Genomic DNA, 15,413 nt, shown 5'->3' with positions numbered 1-15,413 from the left:
AAGATCTTATTTGTGGTTAAAAATAAAATAAAATAAAATGGATAGACCTGTGGAGCACAGGGAACTCTCCTCCAGGTTACGTGGCAGCCTAGACGGGAGGGAAGTTTGGAGGAGAATGGATACACTTAGGGGCTTCCCAGGTGGTGCTAGTGGTAAAGAACCCACCTGCCAGTGCAGGAGATGTAAGAGACACCGGTTTGATCCCCTGGAAGAGGGGATGGAAACCCAATCCACTGAGAATCCCTTGGACAGAGGAACCTGGGGGTGGGGCTATAGTCCATAGGGTCGCAAAGAATCAGACACGACTGAAGTGACTTAGCAGGCATGCACGGATACATGTATATGTATGGCTGAGTCCCTTTACTGTCCATCTGAAACTATCACAACATTGTTAATCTGCTATGAAACTGAAAGTGTTAGTCGCTCAATTGTGTCCCGCTCTTTGCGACCCCTTGGACTGCAGCCCGCCAGGCTACAATTCTTCTCCAGGCAAGAATACTGGAGTGAGTAGCCATTCCCTTCTCCAGGCATCTTCTTGACCCAGGGATCGAACTTGGGTCTCCTGCTTTGCAGGCAGATTCTTTACCACCTGAGCCACTACAAAATAAAAAGTTAAAAGGAAATGAGTTCAGCCTTCATGCTGAACACTAGGAGCAGGTGGCTGAAGGTGCCCTCCTAAGAGATGGCAGCAATGCAGACCCCATACCTGCTTCTACCGCTTGGTGGAAGGAGAGGTGCCGGCTGAGGATCCAGATCTCAGCTGCTGTTAGCAGAGACGAGAGAAAGATAAACGCCTCCCCTACTCTGATCCTTTGCACACATTCCCTTCTCCAGAGCCCCTCCGTGTCTCCCTGAATCTCATCTCCAGAAGAGATGCTGCTGCTAAGTTGCTTCAGTTGTGTCTGACAACGTGTGACCCCATAGACGGCAGCCCACCAGGCTCCCCCGTCCCTAGGATTCTCAAGGCAAGAACACTGGAGTGGGTTGCCATTTCCTTCTCCAATGCATGAAAGTGAAGTCGAGTCAGACTCTTAGCAACCCCATGGACTGCAGCCTACCAGGCTCTTCCATCCAGGCAAGAGTACTGGAGTGGACTGCCACTGCTTTCTCCACCCAAGAGTGCTACTAGTCCTAATTTAGGTGTTCTCTTGGGCCATTGTGCTTCCCCAGATAGCTTCCGTGATATCAGGGCTTCCCTGATAGCTCAGTTGGTAAAGAATCTGCCTGCAATGCAGGAAACCCCGGTTCGATTCCTGGGTCGGGAAGATCCCCTGGAGAAGGGAAGGCTACCTATTCCAGTCCATAGGGTTGCAAAGAGTCGGACATGACTGAGCGACTTTCACTCACTTGGGCCACTGTACGGTGAGGAAGGAAGCTTTCTGGAGATGAGATTCAGGGAGACACGGAGGGGCTCTGGAGAAGGGAATGTGTGCAAAGGATCAGAGTAGGGGAGGCGTTTATCTTTCTCTCGTCTCTGCTAACAGCAGCTGAGATCTGGATCCTCAGCCGGCACCTCTCCTTCCACCAAGCGGTAGAAGCAGGTATGGGGTCTTAACTACCTCCTAGAAGGGTCCCTGTGGCTCAGCTGGTAAAGAATCTGCCTGCAATCCTGGAGATCTGGGTTCGATCCCTGCGTTAGGAAGATCCCCTGCAGAAGGAAACGGCTACCCAACGCACTCCAGTATTCTGGCCTGGAGAATTCCATGGCCTGTATAGTTGTCTATGGGGTCGCAAAGAGTCGGACACAACTGAGCGACTTTCACTTCACTTCAAAGGGAAACACTGGCCTCCCTTGAGAACCTGAGAGGCAAGCTGAGGACGCCTGCCGAGTGCCCCACACTTCCAACCCACTCGCCTCTGGGCACATCAGTCCTCCCCTCCCACAGAGTACTGCGTCCTCGCCGAGACGCCGGGGCCGCAAGGAGCGCGGCCAGGAGGCTGTAAGTCTCCAGGATCATGTCCAGGTTCATGGCCCTCTGGGCAGGCCGCAAAACATCCCCACTCCTCCGGGAATAAGTACCCGGCCACATCCGTCGAAGCTCCCGGCCCCTCAGTTGATTTCCCTCGTCCGCTGGGTCCCGGCCTCCCAGGGCACATCTGCCACCTTCAACGGGACCGGGGGCAGCACCACGGGAAACTTCTGTGCTTCGCAGAGAGGCTTCTGGGAAATGTGGAAATGCTGTTAGCTGTTTCCGCCCGGCCTCACAAAAACGCCAGAAGGGCCCACAGGCCTGCCCTTAACTAGGATGGCGCCTCGCCGACGTCAACATCCGGGCTTTTTTCAATCTGTCCTCTACGTACAAGGAGGCTTAACCCTGGCTATAGATAACGTGCGTTGGTTGGACAGCGCGGGTCGCCGTGGGAAGGACTCGGATTGGACTTTCCGGGGCGGTTTGTTTAAAAGGCCGAGAGTACAGTAACGGCAGAGCTGAAGGTGGTCGGCATTGAAAGGCCGTGGGGTCGCTCTTGATCTGGCTTTTCTGGCATCTAAGAGAGAGGTTCTGACGGAGTAAAGGTACTCCTTTCTGCTGCTCTCTTGAGATCTCTTGAGATCTCCGGAAACTGGAGGTGTGTAAAAGCCCAAGGGCAAGATTGAGGCGGGTTCTGGAGGTAAGGGAGTGGAGGGAGGCTTATCCCAACGCTGTGGCGTGCTGCGATTCATGGGGTCGCAAAGAGTCGGACACGACTGAGCGACTGAACTGAACTGAACTGTGCCCTGGTACTCGGGCAGGACTGGCTCCTTGGGCTGTGGAAATAGGTTCCTCAGGTATTTGATCTGGCCCATGCTCCAAGGTCTCAGATGTCTCCCCTTTTACAGACACTGAAACTAAGTGACGGGGCAAGTGACTGCTCAAGGGGCAGCAGAGCTCGATTCCAGAGTCCTTTTCTAGCCCTCGTTTAGGCTGAACTTAATTTCAGCCAAGTTCTTAGGATAGAGCCTTGCCCAAAGTAAGTACTCAATAAATAGGAGCTTGTAGTTGTTATTGTAATTATAACACTAACTGGACAGGCCTCGATCTGAAAACCTGTGTTCAAATTACAGCTCATAAATGATTAATAACACTGGGGAATGAAGCAGACCATCTCTTAAAAATTTTGTTCAGTTTCATATCAAGCTGGTGGAGGACACACCGTAACTACAACCACATATAGAACCGCTGCCTCTGAGAACTGACCTGAAGAGTAGCAGACAGATTTTCTACAACTAAGGGTATAAGGAAAAGGCCACATTAAGAAAGGTAGGAGGCGCAGAGTCCTGGTCTAGTGAGAACCACCCCCACACACTCCTGTGCGGCAACCCACAAACAGGAGAGATATCACAACTGCAGAGGTACCCCTGAGGAGCAGGGGTCCAGGTCCCACATCAGGCTCCCCAGCCTAGGGGAACCTGCACTGGGAAGCTGAGCGCCCATAACAGCTGACTTTGAAAATCAGCAGGATTCCCATCTTGAGGAGCCCAGGGGCTGTAGGAAAGGGAAGAGACTCCACTTTTAAAGGACTCACAAAGAAACTCACTTGCTCCAAAGTCCATCACAGAGGCAGCAGTTTGAAAAGTGCCTGGGCCATGCAAGAAAGAGAGTCATTGACTCATTGACTAATTTCAGGGTATGCACCAGAGGGGCAGAGGTCCAGTGGAACTTTAGGGACGGAAGTGCTGGCAGACAGCATTTGTTTTTACTTTCCACATAGCTGGCGTGGTACTGCTGAGCACCATTTCAGTCAGCCTCCATCAGCCTAACTAACACCACCTGCCCTGCCCCTGCTTTCCCCTGAGAACTCAAGAGGCCACCTATACACCAGCACCCCCCGCAGCAGTTTCATCCAGAGCCCGTAGACATTTGGGCCAGGGACCAGCTTGACCTACTAAGGCCATCTGCAGCAGTCACAGTCAAGTCTGCCTGGGGACCAATCTCACTCACCAACACAGCTGCAACTGCTGTCCATCCATCACAGGAGGCACACAGCCCACACAGGGGATACCCTGGGATACCTGGCTTTGTTGACCAGGGGAGATTGCACCACTGGACCCTATAGGACACCTCCTACATAAGGCCGCTCTTTCAAGGCTGGGCGACAAAGCTGATATACGTAGAAAAAAACACAGAGTTAGGCAAAATGAAGGAACTACAAAATGTCTTTCAAAGAATTTCTTTCAAATATGAAGATCTCTCAGAAAAACAACTGAATGAAGAGGAGATAAGAAACTTACCAGATAGAGGATTCAGAATAACAGTTGTAAAGATGTTCATCAGACTCAGTAGAAAACTGGATGAACTTGATGAGAGAATCATCAAAAGCCTAGGCGATTTGCAAGCCTCCTTCAGCAAAGAGCTAGAAACTATAAAAAAGAAAGATATAGAACTTTTGAATTCATTTACTGACACCAAAATACACTAGTGGAAACCAGCAGGAAGTCAGAGAAGGGAAAAAAACAGACCGGTGATCTGGGTAACAAGGGTAGTAAAAGTCACTCAATCAGAACACCAAAAAGGAAAAAGAATAAAACAAACAAAAAAAAAAACAAGAATAGGGCCCATGAGGTGTCCCAGCTGCTCCGGCAGGGGAAGGAGCAGCCGTGGGCAGGCAGACCAGCTTCCAGACTCCTCTCCCCACTCCCAGCACGTGCCCACTCTGCTGCCAGGGTGCCCCAGAGGAAGGTCAACTCCTCATCAGGGGTGGGGGAGGAGGAGCCCAAGAGGCGACCTGGGAGGTTGTTAACTAAATCTACTCCTGCCCAAGTGGAAACAAAGCCAAAGAAGGCAACAGGAAAGGATGAATCTTCAGATACAAAAGGGAAAAAGGGAGCAAAGGGAAAACAGGTGGAAATGGCCACCCAAGAGACTAAAGATTTACCTGCATCAAATGGAGAGACTGAAAACAAGGAAAGAAAGAAGTTAACGTGTGATTAATATCACACACCCTAGTCTATCAGTGGTCCCTTCTCAAACAATCCAGAGGAATATTTTTATCAATTATTTTGTAAATGCAAAGTTTTTTAGTAGCTCCAGTAGTATCTTTAAGAAAGTAGAACTCCTACTTCATTTTTTAAGTGCAAGTACTTTTTAAATTGGAGCATAGTTGATTGACACTGTTGTGTTAGTTTCAGGTGCACAGCAAAGTGAATTAGGTATACATATATCCAGTCTTTTTTTAGATTCTTTCCTATATAGGCCTAAACCAGAGTATTGAGTGGCGCTTCCTGTACTATACTGTATACTGTGGTATTTATTTGATATATAGTATGTGTCTTTGTCAATCCCAGTTTATCCCTCCCTCCTTCCCCCCCGACCCCTAATCATAAGGTTGTTTTCTCCATCTGTGACTCTGTTTCTGTTTTGTAAGTTTTTTTGTACCATTTTTTAAGATCCCACATATAAGTGACATCATACGATATTTGTCTTTCCTTGGCGTTACTCAGTTTGTCAATCTCTAGCTCCATCCATGTTGCTGCTGTAAATACTTTTTATTTAAGAGTTGAAATTATTTGCTGGTTGGTTTTTTTTTTCGGTACAACCAGAAAATACTATTATATTGAATTTGGGAAGTATATTAAATGGCGATTTGGAATCAGCAGTGCATTTAATGTGTTAAACACTCTTTTTTTTTTTGGCTCTGACACGCAGCATGAAGGATCTTAGTTCCCTGACCAGGGATCAAACCCATGCCCCCTGCTTTGGGAGCATGGAGTCTTAGGCACTGGACTGCCAGGACAGTCTCATTGAACACTTTAAATTTCTTCTCTTTCCCTGTTGTTTTTGGGTAGAATTGTTTCCCAAAGCAAACCACTCCTTGATCTTGGCTCTCTGGTCAGAATTTTGTGCACTCTGTAACGTCTTGGGTCATGGTAGTCCAATTTTCCTAGTAACTTTGGTATGTGCTTTGAACACTTGAAAACCTTGAGTATGTATTGTATATGATACTAAATTGTGAATTAGTGGGACTTATGATGTAACAACATATCAACATTTGAAGATATTGGTAGGTGTATCCTGTTAAGTTATATGTACCACATCTACTTTACCCAGCCCTCTGTCAGTGGACATTTAGGTTGCTTCCTCTGCCTCCATGTCTTAGCCTCCATTGTGCGTGTATCTTTTCAGATCATGTTTTTCTCTGGAGATATGCTCATGAGTGGGATTGAGGGTCATATGGTAGTTCTGTTTTTAGTTTTTTAAGGAACATCCATACTGTTCTCCGTAGTGGCTATACCAATTTACATTCCCACCAACAGTGTAGGAGGGTTCCCTTCTCTCCACACCCTCTCCAGTGTTTATTCTTTGTGGCTTTTTTGATGATAGCCATTCTGGCTGATGTGAGATGATAACCTCGTTGTAGTTTTGATTTTCATTTCTCTAATAATTAGCAATGTTGGGCATCCTTCCATGTGCCTGTTGCCCATCTGTATGTCATCTTTGGAGAAATATCTACTTAGGTCTTCTGCCCATTTTTTGAGTGGGTTGTTCGTTTTAACTGTTAGATGTCATGAGATGTTTGTAAATTTTGGAGACTAATCCCTTATTGGTCATACAGGTGCTCATAGTAGTCTTTTAGGATCCTTGGTATTTCTGTGGAGTCAGTTGTAACTTCTCCTTTTTCATTTCTAATTTCATTGATTTGAGTTCTCTCCCTTTTTTTTATTGATGAGTCTGGCTAAAGGTTTATCAATTTTGTTTATCATTTCAGAGAAGCAGCTTTTAGTTTCATTGATCTTTGCAGTTGTTATCTTGGTCTCTATTTCATTTATTTCTGCTTTGATCTTTTTTATTTCTTTCCTACTAACTTTGAAAGTGAAGTCGCTCAGTCGTGTCCAACTCTTTGTGACCCCATGGACTGTAGCCTACCAGGCTCCTCCCTCCATGGGATTCTCCAGGCAAGAGTACTGGAGTGGATTGCCATTTCCTTCTCCAGGGGATCTTCCTGACCCAGGGATCGAACCCAAGCCTCCTGCATTTCAGGCAGACGCTTTAACCTCTGAGCCACCAGGAATTTTTTCTTCTTTCTCTAGTTGTTGTAGGTGTAAGGTTAGGTTGTTTATTTGAGATTTCTCTTTGTTTCTTGAAGTAAGGTTGTATTGCTATAAACCTTCCTCTTAGAGCAGCTTGGGCTGCATCCCATAGGTTTTGGACCCCTGTACTTTAATTTTCATTTATCTCTAGGTCTTTTTTTAATTTCCTTTTTGATTTCTTCAGTGAAACCCATTGATTATTTAGTGGCATATTGATTAGCCACCATGTGCTTGTGTTTTAGAGTTTTTTTCTTGTAGTTTATATCTAATCTCATAGCATTGCGATCAGAAAAGATGCTTGGTCTAATTTCAATTTTCTTAAATTTACCAGAGCTCGCCTTGTGGTGCACCATGTGGTCAGTCCTGGAGAAGGTTTCGTGTGCACTTGGGAAGAATGTGTAGCCTGCTGCTTTTGGATGAAATGCTCTTTAAATGTCATTTAAGTCCAGCTCTTTTCACATAAGGCCTGTGTTTCCTTATTCATTTTTTGTCTGGATGATCTGTCCATTGGTGAAAGTGGGGTAGTAAAGTCCCCCACTATTATTCTGTTACTGTCGATTTCTCCCTTTATTGTTGTTAGTATTTGCCTTACACACTGAGGTGCTCCTTTGTTGGGTGCATGTGTGCGTGCATGCATGCGTGCATGCGTGCTCAGTTGCTTTGATTGTGTTGGACTCTTTGCTATCCTGTTGACTGTGACCCGCCAGACTCCTCTGTCCATGGGACTCTCCAGGTGAGAGTGATTGGCAGGCAGGTTCTTTACCCACTAAGCCATGTGGGAAACCCATTCAGTTCAGCCACTCAGTCGTGTCCAACTCTGCGACCCCATGAACCGCATCACGCAAGGCCTCCCTGTCCATCACCAACCCTGGGAGTTTACCTAAACTCATGTCCATTGAGTTGGTGATGCCATCCAACCATCTCATCCTCTGTCGTCCCCTTCTCCTGCCTTCAGTCTTTCCCAGCATCAAGGTCTTTTCCAGTGAGTCAGCTCTTCGCATCAGGTGGCCAAAGTATTGGAGTTTCAGCTTCAACATCAGTCCTTCCAATGAACACCCAGGACTGATCTTCTTTAGGATGGACTAGCTGGATCTCCTTGCAGTCCCAGGGACTCTCAAGAGTCTTCTCCAACACCACAGTTCAAAAGCATCAGTTCTTCAGTGCTCAGCTTTCTTTATGGTCCAACTCTCACATCCATACATGACTGCTGGAAAACCCATAGCTTTGACTAGATGGACCTTTGTTGGCAAAGTAATGTCTCTGCTTTTTAATATGTTGTCTATGTTGGTCATAACTTTGCTTCCAAGGAGTAAGCGTCTTTTAATTTCATGGCTGCAATCACCATCTGCAGTGATTTTGGAGCCCCCAAAAATAAAGTCTGACACTGTTTCCACTGTTTCCCCATCTATTTGCCATGAAGTGACGGGACCGGATGCCATGATCTTAGTTTTCTGAATGTTGAGCTTTAAGCCAACTTTTTCACTCTCCTCTTTCACTCTCATCCAGAGGCTCTTTAGTTCTTTTTTGCTTTCTGCCATAAGGGTGGTGTCATCTGCATATCTGAGGTTATTAATATTTCTCCCAGCAATTTTGATTCCAGCTTGTGCTTCCTCCAGCCCAGCGTTTCTCATGATGTACTCTGCATATAAGTTAAATAAGCAGGGTGACAATATACAGCCTTGACATACTCCTTTTCTTATTTGGAACCAGTCTGTTGTTCCATGTCCAGTTCTAACTGTTGCTTCTTGACCTGCATACAGATTTCTCAGGAGGCAGGTCAGGTGGTCTGGTATGCCCATCTCTTTCAGAATTTTCCAGTTTACTGTGATCCACATAGTCAAAGGCTTTGGCATAGTCAATAAAGCAGAAATAGATGTTTTTCTGGAACTCTCTTACTTTTTTGATGAATCCAGCGGAAGTTGGCAATTTGATCTCTGGTTCCTCTGCCTTTTCTAAATCCAGCTTGAACATCTGGAAGTTCACGGTTCATGTATTGCTGAAGCCTGGCTTGGAGAGTTTTGAACATTAATTTACTAGTGTGTGAGATGAGTGTAATTGTCCAGTAGTTTGAGCATTCTTGGCATTGCCTTTCTTTGGGATTGGAATAAAAACTGACCTTTTCCAGGCCTGTGGCCACTGCTGAGTTTTCCAAATTTGCTGGCATATTGACTGCAGCACTTTCACAGCATCATCTTTCAGGATTTGAAGTAGCTCAACTGGAATTCCATCACCTCCACTAGCTTTGTTCGTAGTGATGCTTCCTAAGGCCCACTTGACTTCACATTCAGGATGTCTGGCTCTAGGTGAGTGATCACACCATCGTGATTATCTAGGTCGTGAAGATTCTTCTTTGTACAGTTCTTCTGTGTATTCTTGCCGCTGCCTCTTAATATCGTCTGCTTTTGTTAGGTCCATACCATTTCTGTCCTTCATTGTGCCCATCTTTGCATGAAATGTTCCCTTGGTATCTCTAATTTTTTTGAAGAGATCTCTAGTCTTTCCCATTCTGTTGTTTTCCTCTATTTCTTTGCATTGGTCACTGAGGAAGGCTTTCTTATCTCTCCTTGCTATTCTTTGGAACCCTGCATTCAAATGGGTATATATTTCTTTTTCTCCTTTGCTTTTCATTTCTATTCTTTTCTCAGCTATTTGTAAGGTCTCCTCAGACAGCCATTTGCTTTTTTGCATTTCTTTTTCTTGGGGATGGTCTTGATCCCTGTCTCCAGTACAATGTCACGAACCTCCACCCATAGCCGTGTTGGTGCATATATATTTATAATTGGATTTATATATATATTTATAATTGAACTCTTGATCGTTACATGTAGTGTCGTTATTCCTCTTGAAATCTTAAGAAATCTAAGTGATAAAAGCAATCCTATCTTTAAAATTAGTGTGAGAATGTTGTTCAAAATTTGATTAGGTTATATTTATCATTTTTGCAGTATCATTGGGTTGTATTTTTCATGGAACATAAGGATAGAAGGAGGCTTAATGGTTTTTTAGTGTAATTGTGCTTCTGCTTTGCTCTTTTTTTTACCATTGTTGATGAGGTAGTGTTTTTCCTCTTGGTGGAGATAGTTTAGTACTTCAGTTACAGTATGTTGTGCTTGTAGTATATTGTTTATATTATATATCATCAGTAAATGTATATGTGTAAGTACACTATGATAATAGGGTTTTACAGTTATGTATCTTGTCATTTATGGCAAATTATGTTCCAAGGTGACTCATTTGCTACTGCTTCCTAGGTCAGGAACACCCTTACTGGTGATAGCATTTTTCTTGTGACAAAATGAGAGCAAGTCATTTTATGAGTTCAATGCATTAAATTCCATTCAATGAACATTTTTTGCATAGTGGCAAATTTGGATGTGGCATTTCTTCTGTAAATGTCAAGGGCTAGATATTAGTAAACTCCCCTGGTAGGAAAATTTGTGTTAGAGAAACTTAAGACTGGATAGAGTGTAGAGGGGGCTTCCCAGATAGCTCAGTTGGTAAAGAATCCACCCGCAATGCAGGAGACCCTGGTTCAATTCCTGGGTCGGGAAGATCCCCTGGAGAAGCGATAGGCTACCCCCTCCAGTATTCCTGCCTGGAGAACCCCCACGGACAGAGGAGCCACAGGGTTGCAAAGAATCAGACACAACTGAGTGACTAAGCACATCCTGTTAAGGAAAACTTGCCTCTAAATTTCAAGCTGGAAAGTCACTGGAATAACTGTTCAGAAAATAATCACAACTAAATGATTTTTTTAGATTTTTAGTATGTACCTTAAGAATTGTGTACAAATTGAAACATCTGTGTATTGATCCTCAAAACAACCAGTAAAATCTCAATTATAGAAGAAAAGGAAACAAAACAAAAATGAGGATAGTTTAAGGGACCATTGAAGGAACATCAAGCAGATGAACATTTGCATTAGAGAGGTCCCAGAAGGAGGAGAGAGAGAGAAAGGGACAGAAAACCTATTTGAAGAGATAACGGCTTAAAACATCCCTAGTTTGGCAAAGAAACCAGACAACCAGGTCCAGAAAGCAGTGAGTCCCAAACACGATGTCCCCAAAGAGACCCACACCAAGACACAGTTAAAATGTCAGAAGATCCCACATGCTTCATGGCCAAAAAACCAGAGTATAAACAACAGAAGTGGGCTTCTTGGTGGCTCAGTGTAAAGAATCCGCCTTCCAATGCAAGAGTCACGGGTTTAGTCCCTGGACCAGGAAGATCCCACGTACCTTGGAGCAACTAAGCCCACAACTATTCAGCTTGTGCTCCAGAGCCTGAGAGCTGCAACTACTGGAGCCCGCATGCCCTGAAACCTGTGCTCTGCAACAAGGGAGGCCACTCCAGTGAGAGAGCTGAGCGCGGCAAGTAGAGAGTGGCCCCTATACCGCACAGCTAGAGAAATCCCACAGAGCATGGAAGACCCAGCATAGCCCCCCGCCCCACCCCCCCACGAAAGAATTGTGATAGAGGGTTGTCTTTTGTTTCTAGAGTGCTGACAGATTGATTCCTGTTTTAAGTGCTGGATACTCAGATGTATTCAGTTTGTGAAAACTGAGCTGTACACCTGTGATATGTGAACTTATTTGTATGTGTATTATGCTTCAGTTTTTCACCAAAAAAATCTCTTCTCTAGTGTTTTTCCCATCCCTTGAGGCAACTTCTATAACCGGTTTCTTGTGTCCCTCCTGAGTTATTTTAAGCATATAAAAGCTGACATCTTTTTTTTTTTTCACAAGTACCATATGAATCACACTTCACTGCTTTTTTCCCCCTTTCACTTTATATCTGTTTTGAATTGCTCAATTTCAGCACATATAGTTTTGCCTTTTTTAATGGGTCTGGGAGCATCCTCCTAGCTCTGAATTCAAAAATTGGAGGTTTAAAAGAGAAGCACTTCTCAAAGATATCATGCTGAATGACAGAAGCCTTAGACAAAAGAATACATGTTCTGTGATACCAGCTATATGAAGTTTTATATAATGGAAAATGAATGTATGGTCAGGACAAAATTACAAGAGTAGTTGTCTCTGGTGGGATGTGGTTGGGATTGACTAAGCAAGGGCCTGAGGGAAATTTCTAGGATGATGATAATGTTCTGTATCTTGATAGGGGGTTGGGTTAGACAGATGGGTGCATTTGTCGACACTCAGCAAAATACACTTAAAGTTTGTGCATTTTATGTAAGTTTGACTCAAAAATATGTAAAACAGATACTCAGCTCTAGTTGACGACATGCATGCTGAAATGTTTAGGGGCGAAGTGTACTGATGATGACAATGTCTTTGAAATGCATCAGAAAATAAAATGGACTGGTAGATGGGTAGTTATGTGATAAAGAATAGTAAAGAATAGAATAGTAAAATGCTAATGGGTAGAGAATAGTTGATGAGTATATGGGTGTTCACTGAAAAATTCTAAAAGTAAAATGTTGGGAGGAAAAGAGAAAGAGAAAGAGAAGCAAGCTGGGTATTGTCTGGACAAAACATGATTAACCATTTTAAAGTGTACAATCAGGTAGCATTTAGTGCGTTCACAATGTTGTATAACCACCACCTCTCTTGTTTCAAAGCTTCATCACCACTGAGACTTTGATTCAGGGTTACATTTATTCCTAAGTATTCTTTTTATGCTATTGTAAATGGAGTTGTTTTCTTATCTTTTTGGATTGTTCATTGCAACTGATTTTTGTGTGTTGATTTTGTATCTCGAAACTTTGCTGAATTCATTTATTAGCTCTTAGTGTGTGTAATCTTTAGGTTTTCTAGATATAAGATCATGTTGTCAGTGAATAGAGATAATTTTACTTCTTCCTTTCTAATCTGAATGCCTATTTCTTCTTCTTGCCTACTTGCTTTGCCTGGAACCTCTAATATAATATTTACTAGAAGTGGCAAAAGCAGACATTGTTCCTAATTTTAGGAGGAAAACTTTTAGTCTTTCACCACTGAGTGTGTTATTAGCTATGGGTTTTTCATGTATGGTTTTTATCATAGTGAGTTTCCTTCTGTTTCTTGTTCATTAAGTGTTTTTATTGTGCAAAGATGTGGAATTTTGTCATTCTTTTATTGCATTGAGATGATCTGGGTTTTTTTTCCCTTCATTCTATTAAGGTGACATATCACATTGATTTTTTGTCTGTTGACGCATTCTCAAATTCCAGGAATAAATCCCACTTGGTCATGGTATATAAACCTTTTAATGTATTGCTTTGGTTTGCTCATATTTTGTTCAAGATTTCTATGTCAATATTCACAAAGGATATTTGTAATTTTTTCGTAGTGTCTTTGCCTGTCTTTGGTATCAGTGTAAAAGTTTTCAAAATATATGCTGGATGCAAATTCCATTTCAGATCTGTGATTTGCAAATACTTTCTCCCAGTCTGTGATGGATTTTCATTCTCTTCAAGGTGTCATTTGAAGCACAAAGTGGTTTTTAAAATTTTGGGGTTTTTCGGCTGTGCTGCATGGCTTACGGGATCTTAGTTCCCCAACCAGTGATTGAACCCAGGCCACAGCAGTGAAAGCACTAAAGTCCTAACCACTGGACTACCAGGAAACTCCCCCCAAATTTTGATTTTGATGATCAGTTAATCAGTTTTTTCTTTTATCACTTGTGCTTTTGGTGTCATAGCTTAGTATCCATTTCCTAATCCAGAATCACAAACATACTTATGTTTCCTTTGAAGTTTTATATAGCTTTTACGTTTAGTTCTGGGGTTCATTTTGAGTTAATTTTTGTATATGATTAGAGGTCCAACTTCTTTCTTATGATGTCCCAAGACCATTTGTTGAAAAGATTGAGACTTGAATTGTTTTGGCACCTTTGTTGAAAATCAATTAATCGTAACTATTAGGGTTAACTTCTGGAAGAACATTTTCTCTGATTTAATAAAATTTCTCTCATTTGGCTCTCAAGCATTAGAACCCTGAAAATTCTAGTTACTTTCCTTCTCCCATGCCCAGCCATCCTGGTAAATGGGTGCAGGTATATTTGGTAAAGAGTAGGAAGACAGCATGTCTTTGCCAATGTAACAAGGTCCTTCATCACGGGGACCCAACCTCCTATCAAAAGGCTCCAGCTCTGGAATTGACACAAATCTGACAGGACCTTGCATTTTTGCATACTCAACAAGATGTGTTGCAACATGAGAGTCCCAAGGAGGAGCATTTCCTAACACTGGCTTTATGGAGTTCTTTTAAGAACTACAGACAGGAATGTATATAAAGTGCTTAACACAGTACACAGCACATCATAGATGCTCAACAAAGTGGCTAGAACACTATTGCAATGGGCCAAAGAACAAACAGAGTAGATACAGTGAATGTAGACTACTGTTTCAAGAAATTTAGCTGAAAATAGGAGATCAGGACAGAGGCCAAGGGAAATTTATTGTTTTTAAAGACAGATTTTAGCATGTTTATAGGTTGATATGTATGTTTCAAAAAAGACTCTGAAACTAGGACTTCCTGGTGGTCCAGGGGTCAAGACTCCACTCCCAGTGTAGAGGCCCCAGGTTCAACCCCTGGTCAGGGAACTAGAGCCTGCATGCACAACTAAAACCTGGTATAGCCAAATAAATAATGAATTTTTTTTTAAGGTATGTTTGTACCTTTAAAAAAAAAAACAAGACTCTGAAACTATAAAACCTAGAGAATAATAGATGGAGCAAAGTCCACGAGGGGGCAGAAGTAGAGGAAATCCAGGCATACCTGTACTGGGAAGCACTGTATGAGGGGCCTCCCCTGACATCAACTAGGAACAAGTGATCACACAGAACTTTTGGAGTGACAATATAGTGGAATGTTAAGCAAGTTCTTATTTGACACCCTGTTTTCTTAGTGAAAGAGAAGGCAGTCAGTGGTTTGGGACCTATGAAAGACAGTGATGTTGAAAGTTCAGCTGAGGATAAAGTGGAAAGGCTGGCTCCTCTCAGCAGCATTGTAATTGTCTTCCTTCCTAGCCCACACATAGGCATAAAGACAGATGGGAGACAGACCCATAATGGCGTTGTAGATTATTTCATTCTTTTAGTCACAAGTAACAGACTCTTAACTATCAGAAGCAGAAGAGAGAATTACTTGGAAGAATACTGGGAGCAACAACTGACTACAGGGACTTCCCTGACGGTCCAGTGATTAAGAATCCAAGCTTCCACTGCAAGGGTTATGGGTTCGGTTCCTGGTCAGGGAACTAAGATCCCACAAGCTATATGGCACAGCCAAAAACAAAAACTCTCCCACTGGCTAGATCAACCAGCTCAAGTTGGGATCCTGGGACTGATGAGGTAAACCTAAGAACTTGTCTCCTCTCAGCCCTCTACAGACCACATACTGGGACTGCCTACCAACAGCTCTGAAATTTTATGAGTTACAATTGAGGTCCAAAGAAATTTCTAAAA

This window comes from Capricornis sumatraensis, chromosome 3 (genome assembly GCF_032405125.1).
Source record: "Capricornis sumatraensis isolate serow.1 chromosome 3, serow.2, whole genome shotgun sequence".
Lineage (NCBI taxonomy): Eukaryota > Metazoa > Chordata > Mammalia > Artiodactyla > Bovidae > Capricornis > Capricornis sumatraensis.
Note: the sequence above shows the minus strand (reverse complement) of the source record.